General features: G+C 49.3%; 2 long non-coding RNA genes across 2 annotated transcripts in view; both read right to left on the bottom strand.

Annotated features, from left to right (window-relative positions):
* Positions 1-12,905, bottom strand: part of LOC138833169 (uncharacterized) — a 211,209-nt gene extending 198,304 nt beyond the window's left edge. The window contains exon 1 of the long non-coding RNA XR_011373826.1: positions 12,816-12,905. This is a non-coding gene — a long non-coding RNA (uncharacterized lncRNA). The remainder of the gene's footprint in view (positions 1-12,815) is intronic.
* The window catches only part of LOC138833171 (uncharacterized), a 91,436-nt gene continuing 82,069 nt past the window's right edge, over positions 12,901-22,267 (bottom strand). The window contains exon 3 of the long non-coding RNA XR_011373827.1: positions 12,901-13,005. This is a non-coding gene — a long non-coding RNA (uncharacterized lncRNA). The remainder of the gene's footprint in view (positions 13,006-22,267) is intronic.

Here is a 22,267-nt window from a genome sequence, read left to right on the forward strand (position 1 = left end):
ACGCTTGTGACATCGCACAACTCACACACTATGGGAACCTCCTAGCGGCCAGTCCATGGGGGAAGGCACTTACAAGTGTGCTACACACACACACACACACACACACACACACATACACACACACACACAGAGTTATTCAGAAATAAATAAAAAAAATACAACACTTCAGACTTTTGGAAGGACTTGGGATCCCGGCTGAAAAGTAACCTCAGCCGTTGACGCATGTAGAAAGTTCATCTTCTTGTGCCCTTTATGAGACTCCATGAAGCCTAGTCCCTGCTCTTCTCCTGCGTGTTTGCTTCTGGCTCAGCGTGGACGCCAAGCGCAGCACACATTGCCTTCGAGGGAACTGTGTACCGGATTGGTACGGACTGCAACGCGATTCCTCCTTGAAGTAGACAGGTATACATTCTACGATCTAATGCTGCCGTACCCATGCAGGGCCCTGTGCAGCGTAGACTTGGTCCTTCTCACTCTAACATTCAAAATAAATGCCAATTTGAAAAAAAAAAAAAAAAGGATACCTTGTCATTTACCCTTCGAGAGAAGTCACAACGGTAATTTCAGAAAACGGTATCCTCGAAGCAAGAAAACGAGGTGACTTTTCTAGGGACATTATCGGAAGTGGCATTTCAGAACCAGCGGCTGTAAAAACCTCAGACACGTGTGCATCCATGCCGTTTGACTCTTCCTCGACGTGGGGAGTCATTCTAAAACGGCTCTGAAGAATATCAAACTGGAATAAATGAAAGCGGCACTGGCATCCTTTTTGTTCTTGATTCTTTTTTCATTTGCAAAATGCCAAGAGAACCGCCAGGCAGGTAATGTGGTGTGAACAGATATAAGTGGGCAGAACTTGGCTCCGGCACTGTGGATTTCTACAATGCTGTTATTTGCTTTATGTTGTCATTTTACTCATTCAACTAGCGTTAAAGTGGTTAACAAAATAGTCCTTAAATACCCACGCTGAAAAGGCCTGGTGCAAAATTCAACGATGGCGTCTTTCAAAAAAAAGTCGCTTAATGTTTTTTTTTTTTTTTTCCCTCAAATCAGTGTCTTTACAAAACAATCTGAAGCCAATTTTGTAAGAGCTACTTTTTGAGTAAAGATGACAAAATCAAGTCAGAATTACAAACCATTTACTCAATTAGGCTCAATTCCTATCTACCCGGCCAGTTCGACAACTTTTATGTGGTCCTGAAACCATCCTGATCCAAATTATAGATTGGAAACACTCTATGGGAGAAAATCCACGTTGCCTTAGCGTGTTCTAGCAACGATAAATTGGCCAGCCCCAGCTTCTGGCTGGCTTCAAACCTTGATCCTAGCTGGGCGCTGGTGGCTCACGCCTGTAATCCTAGCTACTCAGGAGGCTGAGATCTGAGGATCACGGTTCAAAGCCAGCCCGGGCAGGAGAGACCACGAGACTCCTATCTCCAATAAACCACCAGAAAACCGGAAGTGGCGCTGTAGCTCAAGTGGTAGAGCACTAGCCTTGAGCTGAAGAGCTGAGGGACAGCGTCCAGGCCCAGAGTTCAGGCCCCACGACTGGACCCAAAAACAAAACAAAAAAAAAGCTACTTGTTCATAACATAAGCAGCCCCTTTTCTGACTCCAGCTTAAAGTTTTTCAAATTTACATAAGCTTATAAAGCTGAGGATTCTGCCTTCTTCCCATCGCTGATTTTTGCGACATCTACTAAGTACCAGCAGCTTTGTGCATACGAAACACTCAAAATATTTTCCTTGGTTCAAAATGAAAGTAGGGCTCTACGCATGCAAATGGCTACAGATGGCATCCACACGGGACTTTCATATCACAGAGGCACAAGTAAGAGAACACAGGAGCAACGCCATCGCAGAAGCACAATGGGAGCTGATTCTTGAAGGCCAGATATGATTTTAACAAACAAAACCAAGGCTGACTATGGTGTTTCTTGTACAGAGCAAACACACAGGATACAAATGAAGGACATAACTGAGACCATGAAGAAGCCTGGGAAGACTGGACCAAACTTATAATTTTTTTTTACCTAAAACACATTTTCTTCCTCTGATCACTAATGGCCAATCATCTCCAATATCTTAGTTGTGAAACCACCATATAAAACAAATACCGTGCAGCTAAAGGTTACAGCTAATTCCTACTCATGTTTTACTTACGGCTCTTCGAATCAACGTTCCTTTTTACCTTCTATAATTTTATGATTCTTTTTTTAAAATTGGACAGGCTTGGACTCCAATCTAAGCACTAAAACAGAACAGTCACGTGTTTCTGGTCTTGGTGTCTTCAAAAAGAATACAAAACCAAGAGCAAGCAAACAGCTCAAACTCTGTCCACAGACCACCAGCATTTTCACGATCACCGAACGTAGGCTCCGATCCTTGGCCCTGGATTGTCACGGAATATTCTGATGTTTCTGGATAGTTCTCATTCTCCCTTTCCAGGCCAAAAGGTTCTTGGTGACAGAGTAATGAATGGATGAGAAAGGGTACAATCTCTGAAAGTCTTTATCTAGTTGAACAATGGGAAGTTTGAACAAGTTCAACTTCAGAACCCTAAAGTTCAGGACGTAATGATATCTTCCCACTTTCCGTATGCATGGTAACAGAACGCCGGACTTCAATTGTCTTCATTTTCACTTAAGACCCCAAAGCCAGAAACAACACAGCAGATGCCAACCATATCATGTTCCTTAGCACGGATCCAAACCCATGTTTAAATGAACCAGGGAGTGGGTAATTCAGGATTTTCAGCTCATTCAACTGTCATCATGGGTAGACAGAGGGAAGAGGCAACTGGTGGACACAGCTGGGTTCTAATAAAACCTTTTATTATAAATGATGAAATTTGGACTCCTTATATTTTCTCTTGCTTTCTTTTGCTTTTTTTTTTAATCATTAAAAAGGTTTTTTTAAAAAAACCATTCCTGTAGCACAAAGGATTTGGACATAAGCATCAATCTAGTCTTGGCCAACAGACCGATCCGTGTCAGACCACCTACATGGGACATTTCAAGAAACAACAAAAAGGCTTGGCCAGCAGAATGATTTCTGCCCTGTAGTGAGGTGTCGGACCACCCAGGCAGGAGGCTCTAGGAAATAATAAAATACACTTGGATGGCATTCGTGCCCACCACCTCCAGAATACATTGAGAAGATTCAACAGCGTATGCCCTTCTTTGATTAAAAAAAAAACAAAAGGTGGAATGCATGATCCTCCTCGGGCTCCCCTGCTACCTGAAGGCAGAAACGTGGGAAATAAAGCAACCAAAACACTGCTTTATTGGCGAGTTCTCCGTAAGTGGAGGTATCTCCCTGCCTCTCCCAACGCTGGTCACGGCGGCCTGTGATCGTCGGACAGTGTCCGCCCAGAATGACAGGCGAGACGGAGCCACGTGGGCAGAACGATTCCGGTTCACGAACGCCACCTGGCCTAATTGTTTTCTTCTAACACGACCATCCAGAGATGTTAAGAAAAACAACCCCAAAAGGAAAGTCTATGCTGGAAGTCAAAGGGTTGGGCAAGAAAGCTGTTAAAGAGCCTGCCAGATGTTGAACCTGCCTAGGAAGATACAGAAGTCTAGAAGTCTCCCGTGAGGTCCCGTAAGCAGACACCTTTATGATTTTCACGTTAGCAGGTGCATCTCTCTTCTTAAAAAACTTTCTCGGCTGGGAGGGTGGCTCCGTGGTGGAGTGCTCGCCTAGCACACATGAAGCCCTGGGCTCGAGTCCTCAGTACCACAGAAACAGAAAACGCCGGAAGTGGCGCTGTAACTCAAGGGGTAGAGCGCTAGCTTTGAGCAATAGAAGCTCAGGGACAGCGCCCAGGCCCTGAGTTCAAGCCCCAGGACTGGCCAAAAACACAAATTCCCTACACAGCAGTACGAGGAAGGGAAGGAGGGAGGGAGGGAAGGATGGAGGGAGTGAGGGAGGGAAGGATGGAGGGAGGGAGGGAGGGAGGGAGGGAGGGAGGGAGGGAGGAAAGGATGGAGGGAGGGAGGGAGGGAAGGAGGGAGGGAGGGAAGGATGAAGGGAAGGATGGAGGGAGGGAAGGAGGGAAGGATGGAGGGAGGGAAGGATGGAGGGAGGGAGGGAAGGATGGAGGGAGGGAGGGAGGGAGGGAGGGAGGGAAGGGAAGGGAGAGAGGAAAGGATGGAGGGAGGGAGGGAGGGAAGGATGAAGGGAAGGATGGAGGGAGGGAGGGAAGGAGGGAAGAAAGGAAGGAAGGGAGGGAGGGAAGGATGGAGGGAGGGAAGGATGGAGGGAGGCAGGGAAGGATGGAGGGAGGGAGGGAAGGATGGAGGGAGGGAGGGAAGGATGGAGGGAGGGAGGGAAGGAGGGAGGGAGGGAGGGAAGGATGGAGGGAGGGAGGGAAGGAGGGAAGGAGGGAAGGATGGAGGGAGGGAGGGAGGGAAGGATGGAGGGAGGGAGGGAAGGAGGGAAGGATGGAGGGAGGGAGGGACCCTTCACTTTGCTGATGTCCTAATCTGAGACCTACACTACCATCTCACCCCCAAAAGCAATCTCAGTAAGACGGTTTTCTAATCTAAAAGGGAGCGAAGAACTTGCGTCTAAGAACCATTAAAACACTCTGATATATCTATTTTCACCCAAGGGTCAGGAAAGACCTTTTTTCCCCCAGAAAGTTTATTTGGTTAGGGTTACGTTTACACAGAGGGTGAAAGGCAAAGAATAAATTCGTTTACTTTCTCCACTGTATCAGCTCCATCTTGTTCAATAAGAGAGCCAGAAAAGACATAAGCAAAGTTCCGATCCTAAAATCATTTTAGTATGCTTTCCTAATCCTTCAGAATTAGCCTAGCAATAACTGAATTTCTAAAAAGCAAAGAAGGAATTGTTCAATTATGTCCCCAGTCCCACAGCTTAATTGCCTCTGGTTTCACAGTGATATGAAATACACCTTTCGCTTCAGAGCTTGTTCCAGTATTTTCTAAGTACAAGTGATAAGAGATTCTAATGAACTTCTCAGAAGCAGCCCTGTTTTCCAAAGGCGAATGTAATTTCATCAAATATTTGTTTTTCTGAACTTTACAGGCAGAACGGAACCGTTCTTCACGTGCAGGGAGGAACAGAAAACCTCTGACGTTCCTAGGACGTCTTCACCTCAGCCCTGGGTCACAGAGTCCCCTGGAGACGCAGAGTTAGGAGAAATGAGCCAGTGGTCACCTGAGACCATTCTAAAACCCCAGTACCAGAGGAAGACGGGAGTCGCTCACGTGTGTTTGCTTTGGTTCTGTAACTGTGGAACTGGAATAGTACACCAAACTGCAGCATCATAAAAGGAAAATGAGCCAGGCCCTCAGTGACGGGGAACTTGCCTACGGCGATTCAGACCCTGGGTTCCATCCCCAGCACCATCGAGAAAGGAGGGAAGGAGGGGGAGGGATGGAGGGAGGGAGATGTGTTTCCTAAGACAAAGATATTGAGCTGGTGCTCATGGAGACGAAGGGCATCCTACAAAATTCATGTTGGATTTATTCGAGATGTGCACGGTGTTGCTCAAAAACTGTCAAATCATCTCGAAATTAAATTTTTTAGGGTCAAATAAAAGAATGATTGCATCTAGCAGCTGCCTTTTCCTTGTTGTTAAAGCATTTATCAGGATGGAGAAAACAAAAGGCTGTTAGCACAGTTAATCGTCAGGGTTGTGCTAACTTGGGACCAGATGTACGCATTTACTTTCCGAAACTGTGTCCTGCTTATTTCTACCAGTTAAAAAAAATAACACTAAGAAGTGTATATTTATAATTACTGAGTCATAGACAGGCGCGATATATGAACGTATGAACAATTTCTTTTCTTTTTTTTTTCTTCTTTTTGCTTATGTGGTGCTGAGGAATTGAACCCAGGGCCTCAGGCATGCAAGGCAAGCGCTCTACCACTGAGACACCTTCCCAGCCCCGTATGAACAATTTCTGAGACGTGAAAGCGTAACAACTCATTTGGAGTAATAAAAAAATTTTTTGGCAGAAATATAAATAAAAATTATATTCCTTGAGTAAACTAATTTTTGCTTCTGGCGTATCATTCGCACATCAAATATTGTTTATGTTTAAAGTTACAAACCTAAGCTTAAAGATCCATACCCAAGCATGCACACCTGCCCACCCCCATGGCTTCTAAGGGGGTGTTAACATGGCTCCACCACAGGAATTCTGAGCAGCGGGCTGACTTGACAGAGAATCATCGATACCACGGAACAAGTTTAACCATAGATCTGTCTTGCAAATAGAAAAACTTTAAAATTTCATAAAACAGGGAGACTCAAAAGTGGGTCAGTTGTCAGTAACGTATTAATTTTTCAACACAAGAAGTTAATTCTCTGACACTCTTTCTTTCTTTTTTTTTTTCTTCCAGGTTCCCTTTGAAGTTAACAGCCACCAAAATGGAGAATCAGCATATTGCATTTGTTAACGCACAGGATTTGGGGTACAAAGGAAATTAATGAGTCCTTTAAACTAACACAATTTTATATTTTGCTTTGAACGTGCAGTTGCACGGAAAGCCAACGTTTGTGCTAAACTGGTTTAAAAAAAAAAAAAAAAAACAAGAAAGACACAGCAAGTTAGCAAGGTTTCTGTAGTTCAAAGAAATTCCACGGGGAGCCTGCTTCAAACACAGAACCCTCGCCCCTGGTGACCAAGGTCTACTGCGGGCCCCGGGACCGGGCCGAGGGGAGGGCAGCGGGGCCCAGAAACACAGGCCCAGGAGGAAGACGAAGCTCTCATCTTTGGAAGGATCTCCAGGAAAATTAAAATTAAAAAATAGATAAAATAATTAAAAGACTCGGATCACGTGCGCTGTTTCAGATACCGCGCCATCGCAGGATTCCGTCTTTATTTGTAACAGTAACTGCTTCGCTGTTGATTGTGAGGAGACACTGCCGTTTAGGTGCCACGTACGCACCTTTCTGACCGCGGGTCTGAAGGGCGTGTGTGTCTCTCTTCGGCGTTGCCTGTGATTGAACCGGCGCGTGCACTGTGACGCCAGAACCCGTCTCCCAACCTGGGGACCCGGCCGTGGGAGACCGAGTCTCAGTGACACCAACCGATGGCGCAGGTGGACACTTGGGGGAGAATCAGGCCTCTAGAGCCAGAGTCCCAGGCCCTACTCACAAAGATGCAACCGATTCCGAAAGGTGTGGGTCCCTCACGTCGGAACGCGCTGGCTTGTCCTGCTGTGCTGAGGACAAGATGTCGGCACGGAGGCTCATCTCCGGCTGTGGCTCTCCCCGGCTAATACCACGCCACGTCTTCCTGCGGGCTCCCTTCTTGTGTGGTCCTAGGCAATGTCACCGTAAGTCAGGTCATCAGTGTGTGCTGTAGATGATGCTTGGCTTTACTTGCCTCCAGTGAATGAACGAAGGCAGCCCATCTCGATACTGCGTGTTAGAATCACTGGAGGGAGTCATAAAAACTTTTGGAAGCCGAGTCAGGAGGAGGCCCAGGGCTCGGAGGCTCGGTAATGGAACGGGAGGTCCCTGACCGCGCGTGCCGCTGAGCAGGGACGACTCAGCCGTCCACCCACGGGGCTCCCGGTTCCCCAAAGCACCCTGGGCAGACGGCTCGTCAGGGGAACCCCCGCCCCGGCCAGTGAGCACGCAAGGGCCAGCCGCGCCCTCAGCTGCTCCCCGCGGTGACCTCCTTCCTTCCTTACATCTGCAGAGGGCAAAACTCCCCCCTTCTTACACTCCAGGGATGTCCCGCGGCCCCACCCCAGCCTGGGGCTCTCCATGGGGGCTGTGTCCCCCCCTGCGACCTCCCGGCGCCGCCCGTTTGTGAGGTCGATGCGTGGCGTGCACTGGGCTGTGATCCACCTGCTCCGACAGGCATCTGCCTCCACGACCAGCTTCTTCCGCTGACCCGGGTTCTTCTGGATGTTTCTGTGGGGGCTGGCCTGGGAATGTGACCCTGGGGACCCCCCGCCCCCGCTGGCTTGCGAGCAGGGCAGGCAGGCGCAACTGGGCGGGTCCTGTCTCAAGTCCGTGTTCCACATGACTAACCAACGCCTGGCAGATCGCCCCGCTTCTCCTCCTCACTGGCTCCTGACATAACAGTCCCTGTCTTCAAAGAGCTCTGTTCCGGGCTGGGAAGGTGGCTCAGTGGTAGAGCGCTTGCCTTGCATGCCTGAGGCCCTGGGTTCGATTCCTCAGCACCACATAAGCAAAAAGCCGGAAGTGGTGCTGTGGCTCAAGTGGTAGAGCGCTAGCCTTGAGCTGAAGAGCTGAGGGACAGCACCCAGGCCCAGAGTTCAGGCCCCACGACCGGACCCCCAAAGAGCTCTGCTCCTTCCTGAAAGTCGGTCTCCCTGGCCAAATTAAACCCACGGCCCCCTGACTGTTCCCCCAGAGACACTCAGAAGAGAAATCCTACTCTAAGCAATCCTTGGAGAGGGCATCCTATTTAAATATGAAGCCTGCAAAGTAGGTTCTTTTCCACACTTCCTCACCTACCATCTTCCAACACCAGTTATCCGGGTCACGTCCCCAAACTGCCACAGCAGGTTCACCTGGGACAGACCAGGCAGGGGGGGCGGGAAGGGGCGCACCAGGGCCCGCGATCCGCACCGGACTCCTGCCAAACAAGCTGGCTGTTCTTTCCCTGAGTAGTTTCCCCTTCTTCCCCCTCTCTTCCCCTTCCTCTCCTCTTCCCTCCTTCCTTCTCTCTTCCCTTGCATGCCCTCCTCCCCCCCTATTTTTTTATTTTTTGCAACCAGGTTAAGAAACGTTCCAAATGACGCATTTTGCTTTCAAGAAATCCTAGTAAGAGGGCAGGGCATAGTCGTACGCTCTGTACTCCCACTTACAGAGAAGACAGAGGTAGGAGGATTGAGGTCCAGGAAAGCCTGGGGGAGAGACACAGAGCACTATCCGAAAAATAACTAAAAACCGAGAGGGCTGCTGGGCGCCGGTGGCTCACGCCTGTCATCCTAGCTACTCAGGAGGCTGAGATCTCAGGATCGCGGTTCAAAGCCAGCCCGGGCAGGAGAGACCGTGAGACTCCTATCTCCAATAAACCACCAGAAAACCGGAAGTGGCACTGTAGCTCAAGTGGTAGAGCGCTCACCTTGAGCTGAAGAGCTGAGGGACAGCGCCCAGGCCCAGAGTTCAAGCCCCACAACCACCAAAAAAAAAAAAACCGAGAGGGCTGGGGGAATGGCCCGAGTGGTAGAGGACCGCTCTAGAGAGTGCAAATCCCCGAGTTCAAACCCCAACAATCTCCCAAAAGACTATTTCTACAGAAAGTGTTCAGGGTTTTACCCTGCCCTGTACTCTCTCCCCGTTGGCATTTCTTGGCTTCTTGGCAAGAGAAGAGAACAAAAAGAAATCCTGGAAGATGTTCCCCATAGAAACACAGTAAAGTTCATCTAAACTACATTCAAATGTCGGAAAAGATGGAGCCTAGAATGGGAATGATACACACCCTGTTTTCGTCTTCAAAAGTTGATCGCACTTTATTACATAAAAAAAAAACAACTAAGAATCCTGTGTTCAGCTGCGACGTCGGCAGATGACAACTATTTTATTATCCTTTTAAAGATCACGCATTGAGATGCTACGGTTCATCGGAAAGATCTCTTTTGCTTTTAAGTTCTCAAACAAGTTGACTTTAGGCACATGCACTTCTTTATGGGAGAAGAAACTTTTTTTCTCTCTTTGACTGAAAACACTCGTCAGAAATGAAATGGGTGCTGGGCTGTGAGGAAGAGATTCTGGAATCTGACCAGACCGAGCCTCACATATGAGGATGAAGTGAATTATGCAGAACCCCTGGCAGGCAGCATGTTGTAATTTCTCTTTAAAAAAAAAAAAAAAAAAAAAAACCTTCAAATCATCTGGCTCTTTCATGGCGTGCTCATTATTCTGAAAATGCGTACGGCCTCAAATGTTCTAAAACACACATGCATATGGATTACATAAAATGAATACCTTTACCTTCACAGAATCTTGCCAGGAACACTTTTGCCTGTAAAATATATTTCAGGCACTTTCGGCACTCTGCTAAACTCCATTTTCAGAGGTTTATAATATGGTCATAAAAATTCATCCCTGGCTACACACTCGGTCTGAGGAAAAATGCGCTTTATCCTTGGTAGATGGCCACCTCCCCCTCCACGGCTTACGACGGCTAAAAGAAAGTTTCTACTGATTGGTTTTCAAAAGTCGCCCAAACTGGCCGGCATTCACTCAGCAACTGGCCGTTTTGTTTTCTTTACTTTCCGTTTCCTCTTTCCCTCTTTGCTTCCAAAATACCGACTGGGAGTTGTCCAAACAGAAGTGTAGATAGAGGCGTCTCTCAAGACTGCGAGATGCAAGGTTTCTCAGGTTTTCCAGAGGGACCCTGTCTGGCGTAGACGGGCATTCCCGGGATGGGGGGTGGGTTTAGGGAATCTAAATCCAGCTAGCGTGCATCTACTGCTTTATAGGTGGGAGATAAATGCAGGAAGGCCACAGATAGCAAGCGGCATTTCTTGGTCCGAGGAAGACTGAAATCCATTTCCCCAGAACTCTGCAGCGCCAGGGGTTGAAGCGCGATTGTAACCCTAAACCCAGGAAGTAAAGGCAAGCGGGCTGAGGAAGGAACACCTGCTCGAATTCAGGCTCCTCTCCGGGACGCAAAACTTTGGGGGAAGGGATCTACTCTGTACAAGCACCAGGCCTATCCGATCCTGAGAGTCAAGTCTGAGATCTCCACCGGGTCCTTCCTTCCGTACGCCTGCATGTCTTGCATTTGGGCAACATAATCTGTTCTGCGTGGGTTCATTGTGAATTGCCAACCCTTCCCACTTACAACCCTTGAAGGGTTCTTACCATAGGATAGCTGTGTGCCTGACAGTTCCATATATAAATGTGCGATTTTAAAGAGTGTCTCATCATTTCAGGTCCTCTGAGAGGTGGGTTTCCCTGACACATACGTGTGTGTGTGTGTGTGTGTGTGTGTGTGTGTGTGTGTGTGTGTGTGTGTGTGTGTGTGTGTGTGTGTGTGTGTGTGTGTGTGTGTGTGTGTGTGTGTGTGTGTGTGTGTGTGTGTACACCAGGCTTTCTGGAAGAGCCTGTCTCCTTACTGGCCAGAGGACCCTGAGAAAGGACTCACAGGGGAAGAACACAACACCACGCCACCTGCAACCTTGCTCTCAAAATGCCCAGCCACGCACCCCTACTGATAACGAAGCTCCCTGCTCTCAGCCACCTGAGCCGAAATCAGCCGAGATAAATACGTCCAGAAATCAGCCTAGAGGAGCAAAGGGCTGGATGCATAGACCCAGAAGTCAGCCTGGATATACACAGACCCAGTGGTGAAGCAGAGAAACAGCCTAAGACCACAGGCGACTGAGAAAGAGCTGACAACTGGGGTCTTACCCACCAAAAACTCTACTGGGAAAAAATAAATCCCCACCACTATTATTCCCACACCATCGTGATCAGCGGAAATCTGTACCTGAAACGGCGCGTGCACAGATTCCTGGTCCTCACGGAGATTGCTCTGAAGGCAAAGGTGTCACCCACCAGGTGCACTTGATTTCATCTACGCAGCCTTAATGTAAAACCAGACTTGGAGAGACCAGCCGCTTAGGCCCACATCACAGGACCCGTCACCCCGGATCATTTTCCCCCCTCATTATTCGCGTGTCTACACATCTGCCAGCCTGAAGTGTGGTTTACGGAAGGACCACACGTAGGAGCCGTCTTCTGTGTTGACACGGAGGGAAAGCACATGTGTAAGAAGGAAGATAAGGATCAGATGCATCTCTGCTTTCACCGACGCACGGGGCTCTGCCCCCTGGAAAGGCCCGTTTCATGCACACAACTTTGCTTTTCGCTTCCCTTTACGCTAGACAAAGCTGTCATTACTCCTGGGTACCGCCTGAGCCACGTACCAGAAGAGAATGTTCATTCAAATAATGACAGAAAATTGGTTTTTATCATCTTCCCTGGGGAAACCGTTTGACGGTGGGTTTGGGAGCGACCCACTGTCCTCATGCGCTTTCAGAGAGCTCGGTATTGGGGTCCGTGGAAGACGCTGGCAGAGACCGTGTGCGCTCCCCACTCCAGACAGACCGAAGCAGTGTGTGCATCTCTTACCCGCTGGAAACAGCAACTCCTGTCTGACTAGTTTTGCTAGCGCTCATTCGTGGTGGCACCTTAGGTCAAAAGCTCACTTAGGTCAAAAGCCTGTTTGCTAGGAACGGTGCCTAGATTCTGTACAGATTGGCAGGTATTTGTTGAACACATTAACATCTCTCCTGTCCGGAATCTGGTAGATCATCTTACTGGGTTTTTCTTTTCTGTGACTTAACTATTGAGGTATAGAGTCACATCAAAAGTCCAAACCCGCTGAGGGCCGGTGGCTCACGCCTGTAAACCCTAGCTACTCGGGAGGCTGAGCTCTGAGGATCACCGTCAGAAGACCGCTGGGCCGGGAGAGCCCGTGAGACTCTAATCTCTAATTAACCACAGAAGTGGTGCCGTGGCTCAAGTGGTAGAGCGCTAGTCTTGAGCAAAACTGAGCACAGGGGCGGCGCCTAAGCCCAGAGTTCAAGCCCGAGGACAGACACACAGACACACAGACGCACGCACTTTTAAGTCCAAGTCCCTGAGCATGGCATCCCAGACCCTCCCCGGACCTCCTGCCGCTGACCGGCTCTGCCTCTCAGGCTCTGCTGTTCCACTGAAGGCTGAGCTCCGTCGGCGTGAAATCAAACCATCGCTCCCTCATTCTAACTGCCGCTAACCAACAGGAAGGCTCCTGTCTGTCCGGCATGGCACAAATCAAGTCCCCAGGCTGGCCTTACCTCTGTCAGACGCCCGTGGGTAATCCGAGTCAGTCCCTCTCCTACCGCGGTGTCCTGCTGTTCCACCCCGCGCTTCCCCTGGCCTTCCACGGTACTGCACACTCGGGACTGGTCTCGTGCGGTGCTCCAGAACAGAGGAGGAGAGAAGAGACTGTCTGCGCCGTCCTCCTCGGCTGTGAATCCCGATTTCCTAACGTTGAGGGGAGGAAAAAAAAAAAAAGCTCATTCTGATTGCAATTTTCACTTCTCTGTTTTCAAAACAAAAACGCGTCTTTCCTGGATTACCGTCGCGCGGCCAAGCTGGCCGTGCAGAGTCGGCTCTGATTCCAGGACGGCCCTGACCACGGGACACTCAGCTCGAGATCCTGACGTGCTCCACCTCGGCTCCTCACCCGCTGAACCAAGAGCGCGGAGACCCTGGCTCCGACCACGCGTCCTGAGAAAATCCGAAGCCTCTCGGCCTCCGGCATCGCGCCCTCTGCCGACCCCCGTGTGGCGTGGCGTGCCGAGCAAACAGAGCACCGTGCGGTCACGTGCAGTCTCGACCACTCCAAGGCAGGCCCAGTGAGTCCAGATCCCCGAGAAGAACTGCAAACTCGGGGCCGCCAGCCGGCCGACCGCAGGGCTGGCGCAAAGACTCAGCTCCTGGAACCCACCCCTCCCCACGCCGACATGGCCACCTCCATGCCCCCTCCAGCTGTTTTTATTCCTAGTCTTTTTAAAGAGACCCCCACCATGAGGCTGAGGATTGGAAATCAGGCCAGCGCCGCCATTCCACACGGCTCACAGGCGAACAAAGCTGTTGAAGAGGCCGTGGATGAAAGCCCACCTTTTTATCATCAGTCTATTCTGTATTAATTCTATTCCCGTTTGCCCAGTAACGCAGCAACCCAGTAGCACAATAATACAGCAATGAGGAAACTGGATGAGTGAATAGGTAAATAAATGGTGTGACTCATTTTTCCCAATCACCAGCTTCGCTGCATTTTTAGGCATTTTTGCACAGCAGAGCCTTAACTTGCAATGTAACTGCACACAAACGCACCAAAGGAGAGCCTGAGATTCCTGCCCCTCAGAACCAAATACGAGGAGGCTGTGTGTGTGGGGGAGAGGCACACATTGGCTTTTCATTATTTAATCTAAAGTATTCCCTCAAACTTTCAATTCATTTTCTGGGCGCGGACACAATTTATATGTTTAAGCTGCTGATTTTTTTTTGTTTTTTTTTGGTGGCCATATGCTCAAGATAATGCGGGGAAAATATTCACCACATTTTGGAGAATGACGCTCCCCCCTCTTGCATTGTCATGAGCCAGCGTCAGAAAGAAACTGGAAGTGAACTGTGCGATTCAAACCGTCGGAGGATAAACGGCCAGGAGAGATTTTTGTGTTGTTTTGTTTGACAGGCATTCGAACGCCGCCGACAACAACAACAACAGGTGTTTGGAGAGCTACGCCAGCGAGAACCTAATACATCACCCTGGTGATGAGCAGCTGGCGCAGGAAAGAGAGACCGAGGGGTCCCAGCCCTCCGTCAGCCCTGGAGCAAACACGGCCCAGAGCTGCCCCGGGGCAGGCCAGCCTACCACAGCCAGCCGCTGCCTGCTAAGTAAGCCACTCGCTGGCTAAGTAAGACCCGCAAGACTCACGCCGCGCCCGCGCCGCCCTGCCCATCCCCCCCGCCCGCCTTCGGGTTTTCAGGATCGGGGAAGGAACTTTAATTTCTTTAAAAGCTATGAACATGGCCGTTCATGTTTCATTTCTCTCTCTTCCTCCCTCCCTCCCCACCCCTCCCTCCTCCCCTCTCCCCCCTCTCCTCCCCTCTCCCTCTCTCTCTAGTACCAGAGACCGAACCCAGATCCTCGCGCTTGCTAGGCGCTCCGCCACCCGAGCCACACACCCCCTCTGCTTGTGCTTTTTAGTCCGTTTTCGCCTTGGGTCTCGTGCTTTCCCCAGACTGGCCTCATGCCGCGATCCTCTGTCTCCAGAGAAGCGGAGGCCATACCCCACCCCACCCGGCTTGCCTCTGAGACATGGCCTCCCTAACTCTCTCCCAGGCTCCCAAGCAGCAGGGGTTGCAGACATAACCGGGTCAAGCGGGGATGGTTCTTAACTTTGCGTTTCCCATAAGCTCCACGCTTCTGAGAGGATGAGAAGAGCTTTCGGCTCTTGGACCTGTTCAGAATTGGAAGCCGGTGTCTGTGGGTCACTGTGCGGTGGGTCCCAGCTGCGTGACCGGCTGAGGCTGCGGATCCCCGGTTCTCGAGCCGGGAGACGCCGCCTGTCACCCGGGCTACACTAGGAGGCAGGCAGGAGGCAGATCGCAGTCCACCAGCAGCCCCCGGCCTCCAAACCACAACGGAAGAAGTCTTTCACTTCCATTTCCTACGTGAGGAGAAAGAAATGTCTCTATATTTGCTACTTTGCCCTAACATAGGATAAATCCTTGCCAATGTTTTGTAGTATCACAAGCAATCATTTTCCAAAGCGGGGCATGGCTCTGTGTAAACCACCTTGCCAGCATTCCGTAGGGCACCAACTTTCAACTGAAATAACAGAGATTAATAGATATACCTGCCAAGGACTTGATTATATCATCTACTTTTTTTTTTTTTTGCCAGTCCTGGGGCTCGAACTCAGGGCCTGGGTGCTGTCCCTGAGCCTCTCTGTGCTCAAGGCTAGCGTCTACCCCTTGGGACACAGCACCACTTCTGGCTTTTTCTGTGTCTGTGGTGCTGAGGAATAGAACCCAGGGCTTCATGCCTGCTAGGCGAGCGCTCTACCACCGAGCCGCCTTCCCAGCCCACATGATCTGTTTGTAATGGCAGCTATTAGATGTAATTAGCTCATTAAAAATAGAACTTTAGGTGAGTTCCAGAAATTCTTCGCTGGGCACCAGAAGCTCATACCTATAATCCTTGCTGCGTAAGACCTGGAGGGTCAAAGTTCAAGATCAACCCAGGCAGCTTCAATCTCCAATTAACCAACAAAGTGCCAGGATCTGGGGGTGGAGGGGGGAGGAAAGGGGAAGGGGAAAGGGGAAGAGGAGGAGGAAAGGGAAAGAGGAAGAGGAAAGGGAAGAGAAAGGGGAAGGGGAAGAGGAAGGACAAGGGGAAGAAAGAAAAAAAGAAAAGGAAGGGAGGGAGGGGAGGAAAGGGAGGAAAAATATCCATGGTATTTTTTTTTCACATATGCTGTGTGTCCATTTTTCATTTGAAAAATGAACCCACATCGCCTATGTCAATGTTTTCACAAACGTACTATTGTTATGCAGCAAGCACACAGAACTTTGCTCTAGGATCTGGTGAGAGCCAGCCTGTGTGGCCCCAGACGATCCCTCCAGGCCTCTCGAGGACAAGAGCTCCTCTGAAAATAAAGGGCCGCGTTTGGTTTGTCCAACAACTGCTTAATCTTCAAAGAGCCTGGCCTGTGCCCACCAATCCTAAACTGCCACATCCAAAACCACAAGCAGGCTCGGTTCCCCCCGTCTCCCCGGGGACCCTATTATCCCAGAGCGCCGGTCCCCCCCGGCCCTGGGGCAGGGGCGCGTGCCTGTCCCCCCGGCCCCGGGGCAGGGGCTGCTGACCAGCTCTCCCCAGCAGCCGTCTCTTTGAGACAAGACGGAAGGAGAGTCACGCTTTTCCCGCTCGCTTTCAGCAGGGGTAATCGCCTCCCAGTTGTCCTAGGAGAAATGAATGTGTTCACAACCAAGCACTAGCAAAAGTGACAGCACTGTCCACGCCCCAGGTTAATTTTTAAGTACCTCCCAAGAACCTCATGGTAACCAAAAACGACACGTAACTTAGCTTCTATGGAAAAACGTGTTCAAACCTATGACCCCAAAATCTATAAACATAACACTTCGTTCTCCTGTAATGACATATATCCCCCTGTGGTTTGGGTAGCAAGACTTCTTACCAAAATCATAAAAATCATTTCTTAACCATGAGCCACTCTATAAACAAAAAAAATTCACTTTTGTTGACGGATTACCTCTACCTGACAATTCCCTTTTCTTCGTTGAATAACTGACCCTGTAAAGGTGTAATCTTGGTGAAGCATACATAATTATACGTGCTTCGTTTTTACTTAATACATGCTTAGTATTTCAACTATTTTTAAAAGAAAATGGAAACGATAATGACTATTTGCATAAGCTTTTAGTTCAATTTGGCTAAAGAGATTCAGGCTTGGATCTAGATCAATACTGATCATCAATGCACCGAGGGTGTATCTATCTCTTCAGACTTTTATTCCTAAGATCCCTTCTAGACATTTTAAGATAGAATGTAAAGTTTCAGTTACTAATATTTCTTTAACTTAGTAAGGACTCATCACAGGGAAAGCCTCTCAGAGCAAAGACCGAGGTTTTTCTTTCACTCTGTTTGTTTTGTTTTTCCTTTTAAGTTCATTTGACGATTCCAGCGGAGACAGAGGGAGGGGAGAATTCACGTTATTGGATATCTCATAAGCTTCGTTTCCACTTAAGTTTTATTTTCATTAAGAAGAAAGGAAACTATCCGGGTAAGCTAAACTTTGCCACGGGGACTCCAACGCCGGTTTCCTTTCAGAGTATAGCTGAGCTAGGTCATCAATCACACTTGATGAAAAGAAAAAGAAGGGAAGGGAAGGAGGGAGCGGGGGCGGGGGGGAGAATCCAGCTGCCCCCCGCACGCCGCCCATTTCTGAAGGATGATATTTAGGGGGAAACGGCTAATTTTTGTTTGGTTAATCAAACCGTAGGAAATGTTGTCACAGGCAATGGCCCTCCCTAGCTTCTCATTATCGTTTGACATTTACGTAGGTCTGTAGATTTCAAAATGTTAAACCACCGTTTTTTCCCCCGGCTTCATCAATATTACCTCGAAAGGGAAATTAATTCCTCAGCGCGCGTCTTCCAGCCGAGCGAGCGGAAGGAAGGCGAGGAAATCAGATGCGAAGCGAAGAGGTCCTGGCCCGGCGGCCTCGGCCGTCGCCCGGGGTCTCTAGGCCTTTCTGTGTGAAATTTCTCCAAGAGGGAAGCCGTCCCGCCCTCCCTTCTCTGCCCAGGTGGTCCAATTACAGACTGGACCTCAGGTGAGTTCAGAGATAAAACAGTATGGCAAATCCTGCTTGCTACGGTCCTAACTTTTTGATGTTTTTTCTTTACAGACTTCAAAGATTAAAAATGGCAGGCCCCTTACCCACAGCCAAATTCGTCCCTGGCCCTCGGGCTCGGTTACCAGAGGAAAGACTTTCCTTTCTGCCTCCCACTCCCAGGATTCCCTCCCACGCCAGGAAGGCCTCTGGGCCGGCCCAGTCCTGCAGAGAAGAAAGGAAGACTGTGGAAACAGCACTTAGAGGCAGGAAGAGTGCGGCCATTGTCAGGTTTCACTGGAGACCCCTGGTCAAGGGCAGGACCCCAAACTGGCCCTTCTCACTGATCCAAAACACACCCCAGCCCCTCCCCCGCCGTGCCCGCCCACAGTGAACCCCTCACAGGGTCAGGGGGGCCGCGGACACCCCCCCGGGGGGCACAGAGCCTGGGAGAAGCCTGCTCAACTCGGGCGGCGCGCGCTGCTCGCTACAAGAAGAGCTAACTGCTCATGCACAGCGTCCATCTGGCGGGTGGAGCTTTTCAGCTCTGAAAGGATCTCGAAAGAATATAAATAAAGCAGAATGGCTGACTCCGTTGCGGTAACACAACTGTCTTTAAAATGAAGCGTACGGCAAAGCATCTGGACTCATAGCTGGGGTGAGACCTCAACCCCGACAAAATTAATTTGGGCCAACGTTGAGGGTCAGACTTCATGGGAGTAACAACACAGGATGAATAATTTGCAAAGAAAAGAAACTCAATCCTGCTGCAAACATGCTTACTCCTGTGTGTGTGTGTGTCCCTGAGCGAGCTCTGGCCAGATAGATAGATAGATAGATAGATAGACAGACAGACAGACAGGCAGACAGACAGACAGACAGACAGACAGACAGATAGATAGATAGATAGATAGATAATAGAGATAGAGATATACACAGATAGATAGATAGATTGAGATAGATAGATAGATAGATAGATAGATAGATTGAGAGATAGATAGATAGATAGATAGACAGATAGATAGACAGATAGATAATAGAGATAGAGATATACACAGATAGACAGATATATATATATATATATATATATATATATATATATATATATATAGTGGATCCTCTAAGTCCACTTCCGTATCAGCTGAGAGTTCCTTCAGCAATCTGGGGTCATTTTCTGTCTCCATGTTAACTTTTGAATTGTTTTTTTTTCTAATTCTATGAGGAATGATGTTGGGACTTGAGGAAGGGGTACTGTACTGAATTTTTGTATTGCTTTTGGCAGTATGGATTTACAGGGAGTATAATCAGAAAAGAGTTGCGACTGGACTTTCCCTGTGCTTTCTTTTGTAGTCCCTTGCAATTGATTTTTTTTTTCCAGGAAACATGGAATTAGGGCATGGAATTGGAGCGTGGCTGAACTCTGTAAAGAAATCATCCTTTTTCTATCCATGTCCATTTTTCTCTAAAATATGTTTGATACATTTAGTTATTACCAGACGATTCACTGTTGTCATATTTAACCTGTTGTCATTTTAACCTACATCCAACTCACCATTTCCTATATCAATACGCAAAGTAAAGCAATCACCATAGTCAGAACTGGTAAACATAGGTCTGCAATGCAAGATTACAAATGTGAGGATATGCCATTTTCTTTTCTTTTTTAATTTTTTTCGTGGGTTGTGGGGCCTGAACTCAGGGCCTGGGTACTGTCCCTCAGCTCTTCAGCTCAAGGCTAGCGCTCTACCACTTGAGCTACAGCGCCACTTCCGGTTTTCTGGTGGTTCATTGGAGATCAGAGTCTCACAGACTTTCCTACCAGGGCTGGCTTTGAACCGCAATCCTCAGATCTCAGCCCTTGAGTAGCTGGGATGACAGGCGTGAGCCACTGGTACCTGGTGAAGACATGCCACTTCCTATCAAAACTTGGTTCCTTAAAATCAGGACACAGACAAGACACCTATACTGGGTACCGGAAGCCTAGATTATCTGTAATTGTCCATAGATAATCCATGGATTATCCATGGATTGGTTACACGTGATTCGGGTCATGAGATCAAATACAATAACAAACTTAAGACATAAAAGTTCAGAAACAAATGTCTGCGTTCCTGAGGGCCAGGGCAGCTCGGTGCTTGGGAGCCGCTCTGGGCCGTCTGCATGTGTAGAGGAGGTTGTGTGATCTCGTCTTCCCGGCCCTTAACGTTGTGAGCGTCACCCCCAAACCGAGCGGTGGCAGGTAAGGGGAGGACGCTTAGCTGGATTCATGAAGTAAAAACTTGATTAAGCGGCAGCAGGTGGGAGCCGGGAGGCGCCTGGTCACCCGTCAGCACAGGCGCCGGCCCTGTGCATCCTCGGTACCCGCACCTCTTCCTCAGTGGTGAGCCGCTCACCGTGGTACTGCCCGTAGCTGCGGTCAACCCGACCTACCGTCGCCGCGCTTTGGGCCACAACCCAGCTGAGCATCAGGGGACGGTTGGCTTTACATCAAGATACAAACGTACAAGATCTTCAGGATGAGGATCTCTGCAGTGACTGGGTCCCCACCCCACCGCATCCAGACTTAACAGTGATCGGGTCCCTTGCCCGGGAACGCGGCAGCTGCGTGCGGCGCGCTTACACACACAGCTAGACCGCTTCCAGACGGCAGCGTAAAGAAGCACCGTAGCCTTGGCCTGGTCTGTGGGGAAGTGCAAACGTTAACTCCAGGAGGCATTTTCCTAACTGTGACTCGCTCCCGTGGCCGTGCGGCTGAATGGGTGGCCGTGCTTTCATTGTGTTCCCCATATTGATTTCCAACAAAGGCAGCATGAGGGCTCAGGGTCCTCCCTTTGTCTCCTTCCAGAGCTTTCCGCTGTCCTCAAATCGTGGGGAGAACGCTCTCCAGGACCTCACTGGGCATGTGCCACGGGCTCACCCTTCCCCAGCCCTCCCGCCACCTAACCCTGCGTGTGTCTGCAGCTAACTCCTCTTCAATTCTGCTGGTTCGTTGCCTTGTCCGCCTAGAACACTCTTCCCACGGGAGACTCGCCCACCTCTTCCTTCTACTCGGGGGAGTCTTCTAGCCCGTTATCTTCTCCCTCTGCCTCTTGTCTATGTCTTTCCTAAAAATGAAAGCGGCCACTGGCTGTGAATGTCCTCAAAAGTGTTTGTGCACACACACTTGTGTGCTCGTGATACTGTATTTCCCCTGAATGGAAGCTCCCTTCGGCAAGAACATTCACTGTGTAATTCTCCATTTTATGTCCTCAGTACCCTGCCAATACCTACACACAGTCCGCATTGAATAGTTTTGAATGGTTATCGTGCTGGTGATTTTCTTGTAATTAATTATATTAAATATTCAAATCACCCGGGTCTTCTATAAACAAATTCCATTTCATCAGAATATTAAAAAAAATCAAATAGAGAAAATTAGAATTTGTCTCTTCAACATAATCCAAAAAAAAAAAAAAAAATCCTAAAGTCAAGGCCTGACTTTCAATTCTCGGCGTCTGTGGCTCAGCTCTGCACTGGGACACCATGATGAATCTCTCTCTTAACCACCGAGCCACAGCAATTTCACACCCTCAAGTCGGGGCGTCAGGCGCTATGCGGCTCCCGAGGGTCGTCGTGCAGTTTTTCTTGCTGCAATGTGTTCTTTGATTAATTATCTAACGAGTAACTGACCAGTCCTCTCTGCGGTTTTCTTTGTGGAGATCTATTCTTCCTCCCTGACGCCTAGGTTTTGCTATCTCCCTTGTGTTATCTTTTCATCTATCATTTTCCCTTTCATTCCCCTCCGCTTCCAGCCGCCAGGCGTGGGGAGTCCTGACCCGTCTCCTCCGCGCCAATCATCCCAACCTCAGCCGGGAATTGTTAAATGAAAACGGTTAGAGCCCTGGCCTTCCAGCTATCCCCACTGCACAGATTCCTCGTTGGATCAACTCAGACCAGGCTTTTCACGCATCTGTGGCGTGGCTGCAGATGACCGTTGACTGGGATTTCAGCAGGACAGCGACGTGCTAATCACACCTGCAGATGTTCACGCATGCACGCACGCACGCACGTGCACTCACGGGCCTTGTTAGGTCCCTCGTCCGCTGCGATATGGGTTGCAACACAAAAAGCCGAGAATGAGCCTGACAGCACGCCGCTGCTGTACCTCGCTGCCTACCTCCAGGAAGCCAATGGCACGGAAAGCTGCCAGTGACTGTGAAGTCCCAGGCAATCTCTAAGCCCTCTGAATACAGCAGCTCACGAGAAAGAACAAAGGGCTGCCTAACCAAATGACCCGACTTCGTACTGTGGCACGATCCCCGACAAACGGGGACTTCCGTAGCTCTCTCGTCGACCCCAATTCATAAAATCATGCATCCAAAAGTTAGCCTCCTGGT

Source organism: Dipodomys merriami, unplaced genomic scaffold (genome assembly GCF_024711535.1).
Source record: "Dipodomys merriami isolate MVZ:Mamm:240054 unplaced genomic scaffold, mDipMer1.0.p SCAF_201, whole genome shotgun sequence".
Lineage (NCBI taxonomy): Eukaryota > Metazoa > Chordata > Mammalia > Rodentia > Heteromyidae > Dipodomys > Dipodomys merriami.